The sequence below is a fragment of the Micromesistius poutassou genome, assembly GCF_964030765.1.
Source record: "Micromesistius poutassou genome assembly, contig: SCAFFOLD_6386, whole genome shotgun sequence".
Classification (NCBI taxonomy): Eukaryota; Metazoa; Chordata; class Actinopteri; order Gadiformes; family Gadidae; genus Micromesistius; species Micromesistius poutassou.
The window spans coordinates 1-10,389 of record NW_028179579.1 but is presented as its reverse complement, the minus strand read 5'-3'; the positions used below and the strand labels follow the sequence as shown (position 1 = coordinate 10,389).

Below are 10,389 nucleotides of genomic sequence, written 5' to 3'. Positions count from 1 at the left end.
ATCGATTAAGCGTACGAATAATAGTTGAGGTTTGGCTTGAAATGAGTGGAGTACAGATCTATACAGATTTCATAAATGTCTCTCCACTCCCCCATATAGTGCCAACGTCACGTCTGAGATCCGGTGTAACCCCCCCCCCCCTTCCCCTTATCCCAACTCCCTCATTTCTTTAAGAGCCATAATCCCTTCAATAAAAAAAATCAAGTCAAATCAATTTAATTTGTGTTGCCCTTCATCAGGTATGGCCTCAGAGGGCTTTACAGGCAGTATATGTCAAACTCCCCCCCCCTAAGCCTAGCCCCCCAAAGGGCAAAACAAGTCCCTTAATCATCAAGGTAGAAACGCGGAGCAGGAACGCAGAGTGGGCGGCCCCCACATCTTCCAGGGATGGTTAGGGCTGCAACGCCGGGGGGGGGCCATTATGAACATCCATAATACTAGCATCACAAGACAGCATTTCAAGTACAGTTTAAAAAAAAAAATGGGGAATGAGTTTCGTACGCTCTGATGACGAGGCACCTGTCCTCCACGATTTGTGCCAAAGTGTTTCTGAATCTCATTAGGTCTGCTGTCTCCTCATCTCCGGGGGGACGGGGGGAGTGGAGGGCAATGTCATCATAAGGGGACCCTTGTCATTTATTTTTGGTGGTGGACTGTTCTATTTCAGGAAAAGGCAATCACTCCCGGAGAGGGCTTCTTATTCCCGGCCACTGATTGGCTGATTGGGAACCACTCAGACGAGCTCACGCCCTGGATCCCGGTGATGGCAGCCAGGCGAGTCATCACCCTCAAGTGTCAGCTCTCGGATGCAAATCCTGGAATTACATGTGTGTGTGTGTGTGTGTGTGTGTGTGTGTGTGTGTGTGTGTGTGTGTGTGTGTGTGTGTGTGTGTGTGTGTGTGTGTGTGTGTGTGTGTGTGTGTGTGTGTGTGTGTGTTGAAAAGGAGGGAGGTTGTGTTTGGTAGCTGGTGGGGGGGGGAGTGAGATGGAGAATTTTTATTGGTTATCATCTTTGACCTTAAATATATAATTCAAAACGGCCACATGGTGGCGATATGGAGCCTTAAAAAGGTAGTGTTTTAAAAAAAAATTTTTTTTATCGTAACACCAAAAGATCAGGTATAGATTGTTGTTTATTTATACCTTGATGTTACATTATTTCTTGGCTGATATAACATAGCTCTATTCTAATCTCTCCTCTATTCTAAGCGCAGTTCTACAACCCACAGACTGTTTGGGAAAATGGACATAGAGTAAAAAGAGCCAAACCAGCAAACCAACACATATGTTCAGTACTTCAGACATTATGCATTTAAAACAACCTCGATATGCTATTGTTTTGGCATGGTATTTCCAGCATCCATTCGTTCTGCAAGACTCTCTTCTGAAATCCCGAGTTGCTGATGTGCCCGTACGGGCGTGCTTGGTGATGCATCATGTCACTTCCACCACGGTACAGCGGGGGAGAGACTGATGAGCAATTCACACTCGTTCTGTGCTTAAGTGTGTAGTATTTACACTACATTTACATTACAATATATTTACATATATTGTATAGAAAAGGAAAACACCCCATCACATCCCGTGGGATGTCAACATTTTCCCATGAAAATGTACAGTTTAAATAGCGTACATTAGCGGTACTAATCGCTCATTTTGCTGTCGTTCATGTCAGGTCGTCGTTCGCGTGCCGCTACTTCGTCCTCCCCTGCTGCTTCTTCGACTTCTACGGAAAGTTCCAGCGGCGGCGGTGCGGGACGTCCCAGTACAAGGAGTACATAGACTACATCGCCGAGGTCAGCCGGGCCAGCGGCTTCCACACGGACGAGGACTGCCTGCGGATCCCCTCCACCAAGCGGGTACGCCACAGGAAGTCACGCAAACCTGCTTCCTGTTGACACTCTGGTCCGGAGTGTCTGCGTCAGGTCGCGTGTTGCATCAGTGCGGCTCAAGGAATACGAAATTACATTACAAACCCTTACCGTCACAACCCTTACATAACCCTTACATTTAGAAGATGCTTTTATCCTAAGCGACTTACAGTAGTACTTTACAGTACTTTAGTCAGAGGAAAGAGAAACAACATATCGCTGTCGGTACAGTAAGGATGTTCATAGAAACGAGTGCCAAGCACTTCATCAACACCAAACTCTTTCCTTTTGCGGTCATATTAATTAATATATAATATTAATTATTAATAATATTGTTCTATTAGCATTCAGCAGTGTTACTGTAACTGTAGAGGACTAGATGCAAGAGGCTGAAGATTGCTTCTAGCTCTGGCCAAAGCTTTATTGATTTGCCATTTGTCATTTTTGTTTTGGAGGTACACTACTAATGCTATTAAACCCAATGCTATTAAAACTTAAGTCATTGACATTAAATTGAGTCTGTGTTTAGCCGACGCTTTTATCCCGAAGCATCCTCAAACGGTCACAGTATACGATCCAAGTTGGGGTAGCTACCAAAAAAGTAAAGTATAAAACTTGACAGAGGGAAGCCATGTGCATTAAAAATGCATAGTAAGCGTTATTATCGTTATCATATTCTCTGTGGTACAAACAGACCCACTAGAGCGTGCACATCAAAGAGCTTTTTAAATTGCACTCCGTGTCCCACTTCTAAAGGTACAACGCTGTAAAGTTCATTCTCCACGACCAGTGCTGGGTAATCACAAAGCGGCCAAAGTGCATTTTGCGGGCGCTTTCATGAGAAGATACAACAGACTCTAACTCCACACAACCAGCGTGGGTGGGAGGGGCTTTCTGCACCGCATGGTTCCAAAAGTACACCCCCGCCCCCCCCCCCCCACGCAATACACATGTAAACATAAAGACGTTAAACATTCATCTGGACGACATACGCACATAAACAAAGGGGGACGAGAGACAAACATGTTGGCGTGGACAGTCAGTTGCTAGGGAGTGTTTGGTTCATCTGAGGCGACTCATAAACGGAAGTTTACGACGGACTGCATTTATATAGCGCTTTTATCCAAATATAGGTGCCTTGCTCAGGGACACCTCGACACTCAGATAGGAGGAGCCAGGGATCGAACTAGCAACTTCGCGGTTACCAGCCAACCCTCTCTACCTCCTGAGCTACTGCCGCCCGCTACTGTTTATCAATGTGTTTTTTAAGAGCAGGTAGATGGTGATGGGTTTCGCTCTAGGGTGCGTTCCAGACATTGGGTATCGAACCCAGCACCATTTTAGCTGGGAGTGGAACGCCACTCCACAATTCTCCTTCACTTTTAAGTACACGACTTTGCAGTGTGCACCTAAATCAACGTCCCGCTTTTGTTTGTTTGGATTCAAACTTGCGTACGCGACAGACTGTGTAATGGGTTGCATGTGTGCGCACAATGTTTTCGGTTTTAGCTGGTAAACTTTGAAATAAGACTGGAGACTATAAATGATTGTACGGATAAGCACGTTGGGCTCCACAGCGCCGACTTAATTACCAACAGACCGTTTACATACCGAAAAACAAGACTTTGGTCGCGCCCCAAATAAAAAACCGACAAGAGCTAAAAATACAAAGGAGACCATTTTTTACTTGTTCTGTTTTGTTCTCGTCCCAACGGCTGATGGCAGTTCTTTGATACGGGAACAGCTGTTAAGTCTCTTAACCCCCCCTTGCAGCACATCCTAACCTCATTCGAGGCTGGATTACATCCCATAATAAAGTAGAGTAGCCGCTTCACATTGTCCCCAAGGGGACGTTGGTTCTACCGCCCCATGGGGGTTTGAGGCCATGGCACACACCTGAATTCTCGAGGTTAAGACGCGACTGAACATCAAGAATCAAGGACCCATGTACACCGTCTACGACAGGTGATCACACCTGAGAGAGAGCAGGTGTCGCAGGTGCGAAATCCAATCATACCATCAATGCAAAAATTCATCCCAAATCAAAACAACTCATTCCATTCAAATCTCAATGTGCAGCTTTTACCTGAGAGAACCGACCGGAGGTCTGAATGTAATTAGTTGATTTTTAGATTTGCGACTGATTTTGTTTACGACGCAGAATCATGCCAACAGGATTTAGCCGGAGCGCTCTCCTCCTCCAAACCCTCCTGTTCACCTCCGGTACGTGTTACTGTCCTCCCGCCCAGTGCTCAGCCTCCTCTCCCCCCCTCCTCTCACCCACCTGCAGGTGTGCCTGGTGGGGAAGTCCAGGAGCTACGACCCCTGTGACGGGGAGCAGGCGGAGGAGCGCAGGGCGAGCTACATCCAGAGCCGCCGCTCCAGCTCCGGATCCGGACCTGGATCCGGATCCGTTTCCAGTTCTGGTTCCGACGGCGGTGACCACCACCACCACCACGCCGGCGAGGCCGTGGGTGAGGGCGAACGCGGTGGCTGCCATGACAACGGGGACCCGGAGCCAGCCGGGCCCCCCGGGAACGACTGGGGAGCCGGGTTCCAGCCGCGGGAGAGGGTGGAGAAGGTGCGGAACTGCGCGGCGTTGCCCCGGGACTTCGTGGACGGCGTGGTGCTGCGCGTGGCCAAGGCGTTGCTGGGATTGGCCGAGGACGACGGCCAATCGGATCCGGCCCCGCCCACTCCAACGCCCGCCGATGACGTCGTCTGGAACCCGGGAGGTAGGAGGAGCTGCACCGTATTCGGAGCGCCAAATTAGAATCCTGTTGGGGGTTCCTAATTGATTTAAAGGGGCAGTGGCAACAAAATCTATTTTTATTTTACTTTTAAACGTTCTAAATCTTGTCGGATCTTAGACGCGTGTATGTGCGGAGCTCCATCTGGGCGGCGGTTGATGCTGCTGTTGATGACCGCGACTGAGAGAGGGTTCAGCTTCATGGACACCTGTAGTGTAACGCCACGTTGTATGGCACATTTCATACAACATCGCTCACCGTGATGATCACACACAACGAAGGCACTATCGTTAGAGAAGGTATCACAAAGTTGGTGTGGGTCGTAACCACGGTAACCCTCTCCTTCCTCGAATTCTCATCCCATAATGCTTTTTTTTTTTTAATGATCTCAAATTGTTTAAATTCGGGTGTACACGTAAACCACAAACCTCATTTAGATTTCAATTAATTTTACCGAGATCACACTGGGTGGGGTCATATGATGAACCTGGAGGGCATCTGTTGAGTGTATTGGCTGATCCAGTGTTGTCGTTACGGTAATCTCTGGGTATCAAGGGTTCATTTGGACGGCCAGATGGATCCATGATTAGGGTCAGTAGAACACTCTCTTTCTCTTCTCCTTTTTCATCTTCTCAGTCAGTAGATCTCTCGCTCTCGCTCTCGCTCTCTCTCTTCCCCCCCCCCCCCACACACACTCAGGCTCGGAACCAATTTAATTACAAAATGATAACGATTCCCTCCACTGAATCTCTTTAAATTTACTGGAAAAATACATCATGTCACATTCCAACGATATTACATCATCCTGCTCCCTCTTCGTCCGCCCCCCCCATCCACCCTCTCCAAAATGAACGGGCTCTCTGCCTGGTTCTGGTGTAGTGGTCTGACCCCACTTTGAACCCTCTCACTCCCCCCCCCCCCCCCCCCCCAATCCCAACCGACACCACTTCCTGCGGCACACAGGTTAAACGCCACGTCCACACTCGTATCGCTCGCTCTACCCCTGAGGATGGTGGATGAGATGAGGAGACGGAGCTCTGGTTTAAACGAGAGAGAGAGAGAGAGAATTTAAGAGGGGAGAGGGACCGTAAGGATTGGAGAGAGAGAGACAGACAGTAAGATTTGAAGAGCGAGAGACAGACTAAGAATTTAAGAGGAGAGACTGACTGTAATTGTGAAGAGACCGAGGGGAGGGATGAGAGTTACTATAATAATTGAAGAGAGAGAGGGGGCGAGAGGGGTAGAATTGAAGCGGGCGAGATGACTAATATGAATAATTCACCATGCTGGATGATTTATGCATGAGTATGCGTTTGTATCGAGGTATTTGAACCTCAAAGCAGCCTCCTGCCCCATATATTAAGCCAGGGTAAATTGAAGCAACCTTGTTGATTGGATTGCAGCCGTTTTTTCAAACCTGTAGACAATTCTTGTTACTTTTGACTTTTAATGTTGATTTAAAAGGTGCTGTTTTTTTAATTTATGCATAACTTGCGGACCAGCTTGGCAGAAATGTCATCATAGTCATGAGTATGTTTATGTATGTATAATCCCATGAAAATAAGAATTGTTTTATTCAGTTGGATGCAATGTGCAAACTCACCAGTAGAGGCCACTGAACCCTACACACTGCACCGTTAATGCCAAGTTTAATCGCGCTTTTCTCTTCTTCTTACTCGCCTCAATACGTACCGGACCAGAGGAGGGATATCGTAAACCTACAAAGGGGACAAATGACCAAACTGTGAGCTGTGGGCTGCTCTGTCCACCTCACACGCCGTGGCGATTTCTCTAAGACTGCAAGGGAAGCTCAGCTTCCCCTAAAATTTCCAAAATTAAATGGTCAAATATATAGTGTTGTGTTAACATTTCATTGACTAAAAATGCGTTAAACCATGTCCATCTCGAAGACGAGTTCGTTCAGAATCAGCTGCTTATCGCAGGTCGACTGACTCGATGTCCTTCTCATACATTCCCTTAGCGTCACATTGCATTTGCCTGTTGAAGCTCAGCGTCCATCCACTTCAATGGAGCTGCATAGAACAGCTTTTTTTAGTGCGTCGAAAGTCAACGGTCATTGGATAATACTGCGATTATGTCCCTCCCTCGGATGCTCAGCGTCTCTGGGGGTGAATGGAGGAGTGGGCTGGCCTGGCCTGGACACTGGGCGTGATGATCGGAGGGTTTGCAAAAGACTGAGTTGCCATTTGAGTGACAGCAATTTTGAACTATAAAACGTCACAGGAGCTCTCTTTAGTCCTCAGTCCCATCGCAGATTTTGCAAGTGAGTCGAAAGACAAACTGCAACCAATTTCTTTATATTTGCTTGGCAAAATTGCCAATTGACAATTTTCATCGCACATTTCGTACACTTATACACCCAATTCCTTGTTTCAGTTTAACATAATTCCCACATTTCCTTGTTCAAGTTTAATATCGTTTTGGTAGATGGCCATCACTTTGATTCAGGGAGGCTGAGGTCTGAACTTCAAGTCCTGTATTCATATCAGGACTTGCAGGGTGGCAGGGGAAAGCTGTGCGATTTCTTGGTGTTCCTTAAAGACATGGAGTTGGACAGTGCAACAATTGGAGCTACATCTGCAGGTGTAGATAGGAGCTTCTCCTGTTTAAAGCGGCTCAAGTCCTACACCCATAACACAATGGGCCATGGCCGTTTAAGCAGCCTAGCTCTGCTGGCCATTGAGAGGACACTGGTCAAGTCACTGGAGAATACAGCTAGTTGGTATGACAGGGTCACAGAGCATTTCCTTGAAAAGGAACAGAATTTACATATACATAAATTGACAATTTATATGATGTAGGCCGAAAATATTATTAAAACATTATAAAGAACACCAAACATTAATTGCGACTTATCAGAATCCAGGTGGGCGGTATGCCACTCATTTATTTTTTACATGTGTGAAGGACACAGCTCAGAGCGGATTATTAGCATTACACAACGCGATAAAGACAGATTTATTTATGCTTTCAGTCTTTTTATGGGATGAGTGGATATGATTCAGGGTTGATGGTAGAAGTTGCTACTAGTTATACTAAAGGGAATACTGTAATGAGGAGGACTTAAGTAACACCCAATAATGCTCCTCCTAACAAGGTTTTAGAAATCGTTTTTCTTATTCTGTTAGTTATTCTGATTCATCTGGAGTTCAATGAGCCTATATTAAACAGAATAACAAGATTCCTCATGATTCATAACCGATATATATACACTCCAACATGTCCAATACCCTCGTTCTCCTCAGAAACATACTTTGTGTTCCACTTAAAAATTATTATATTATAAAATTATTATTATTCCTCTTCTCCAATAGGTTTTTTTTCACTCACTCAGCAAAAACAAACGGCCATCGATTTCCCCCCCCCCCCCATTATGCGTCCACAGTCTTGCCATCCTTGCGGTTTGTCTTTCACATTAGTAAAATGCATCGTGCACAAAGCAGTAGTCATTTATAACAGTCTCTGGCCAGGTTTTATACCTCTGCTCCCATTTCAACATTAATCCACATTAACATTGTATGGTGGCAAAGGGCAGGCTCTTAGCGGAGTATTGATATTATATCCACGGCCTGCAAGAGCCTGGCGTCTGGGCTATAAGACTCCCTGTCTCCCCACTGTTTAACACTCTGGAAATGGCTTGCCGATGCAGTACCGTTGTTTCACCAGTGGTGGTGCTGTTTCTTCTGTTTTGATTTTCTAAGTCGTTGGTTGGATTCGACCATGAGAAAACGCTGTTGCTCTCTCATAATAGTTGACGTCGGTGTGCTTAGTGTTTTGTGTCTTTTTGTTATACACGTTTATTACGTGATAACTGATGAGGTAAGCCAAACAAAAGCCAAGGGAAACTGTGTGCGTCAGACCTGCAGCAGAGAAGAAAGAGGCAGAAGAGTTCAGCTCAGATGAAATCATTAGTAAAGGAAGGATTGGATCGCATTGTGGCTTCCTCTCAAAGAGTTTGGATGTCTACCAACATCAACACATTTTGGGGTTGTTTCATGGGAGCTGTCGTCAAACCATTCTTGGTTTACCGAACTCTGTGAAATATCCATCTCTGCGATGCTGTTTTCATTCTGCAGTTTCCTCACCCTTCCTTTTCACAGCCTTGTGGCCCATCACAATCCTGTGTGTGTGTGTGTGTGTGTTGGAAGCGACGGGATGGGAGTGTTTTTTCAGATAAAAGGAAAAGGTCGACCGGGAATGAATTCCGGAGGAGGTCAACGGCGGAGCGGGGGAAACGGGCAGACCGGGAACGTGGAATTCCCAGCCGATATTTAACCCCGACGGCGGGCTCTTTCAGAGGGCGAACCCTGGGTGTATCAGGGCTGCAGCCCAGTATTCCATGGGGGGGGGGGGGGGCGTAGAGGGGGGGTGGGGGTGTGACCGAGGCACTTCATAAGCCGTGTGACCCTCGCGGGTGCTGAATGGGGGTGGAGATGTGGGGGTGGGAGGGGGAGAGAGGCGGTGGTCTTCTGTGGAACCATCCTCTATAGCATGGTGACCTTTTGTGACATATCAATCTCTGCCAGTGGTATTATCGGACTAGAGAGGGTGACACACACATGCACACTCACTCACTCACTCAACTGTAGCCTATCATAAAATATATAGAAACACAACAACTGATACTGCACCAACATGGGCCAATTCAGACCCTTAATAGAAAAACAATGTCAACAAACAGTGTTTTTGGACCGATGATAAACTCATGATGAACTACGCAATCAATCATCATGTATGGACACCCTGTAAACCCACAGCACCTTTTCAGTGGCTATAAACAAACCTCATCTCATATGAGAGAGAGAGAGAGAGAGAGAGAGAGAGAGAGAGAGAGAGAGAGAGAGAGAGAGAGAGAGAGAGAGAGAGAGAGAGAGAGAGAGAGAGAGAGAGAGAGAGAGAGAGAGAGAGAGAGAGAGAGAGAGAGAGAAGATGTGTGGGCGTCGTATCAATAATTAAGTCAACGAGCTCCAGCTGTGGTGCGGCAGACTCCCCTGGCTCTCCGCCTCCAGGAATGCCTCTCCACTGTCGCGTCTGCCCGTCCGTCCGTCCGGCTCCAACTTTGAAAAGCGCTTTTCAAATGCGTGCGTCAGCCTTCAGACTCTATTAGACTCTATCAGACGGACTAGCGTAAGAGTCCCTGAGGGAACCTTAAGTGGAATGGGTTATTTATTTATTGAATACCTTTTCAAAGCAAGGTGGTGCGAGTGGGAAGTACTTCACAAAGAGTTTGACAGAAGTCATATCGGGGACATTTACGTTCCCGGGCGTTTAGCAGACCGTTTTTCTCACATTCACACACAGACGGCGGAGTCAACCACGCAAGGCGACAGCCATCTCGCCCCCTTGCTCAACGCAAGGGGGTTTTACGGACCCCTGACGTCCTTGCAGACCCTCCTCGCGTCCACCGCGAGGGGCCGGACGTGCGCCTTGCGAAAAATTGTAACCCTGCGTCGAGGCGACGCAGCAGCGAGGGCTGTGATTGGTTCCAGCTCACTAAAACCCGACGCAGAACCGAAACAGGGTCGGGACTTGCGTCGAAGCGTCTGCGTGGTCGTTGCGCTGCGTCGACGTGGAACCATATCTGAGCCTTCAGGATGAGGGGTCTCGCTCAGGGACACCTCGACACTCAGCTATGAGACGGCCGGGGGGGGATCGAACTAGCAACCTTCCGGTTACTAGCGAACCCCCAACTCTTCCTCCTGAGCTAAGCCGACCGCTAGACAGAAACCGGGTGATGCAGACGTATT

The 10,389-nt window shown here is 47.3% G+C and overlaps 1 pseudogene across 1 annotated transcript; it reads left to right on the top strand.

The window, feature by feature from the left end:
• The first annotated feature begins 605 nt into the window (after window positions 1-605).
• Window positions 606-4,606, top strand: LOC311372691 (putative tRNA (uracil-O(2)-)-methyltransferase pseudogene; annotated as a pseudogene). The gene is made up of 3 exons: window positions 606-774; window positions 1,676-1,859; window positions 4,162-4,606. The product of its transcript is annotated as a putative tRNA (uracil-O(2)-)-methyltransferase pseudogene (transcript).
• The last annotated feature ends 5,783 nt before the right edge of the window (window positions 4,607-10,389 follow it).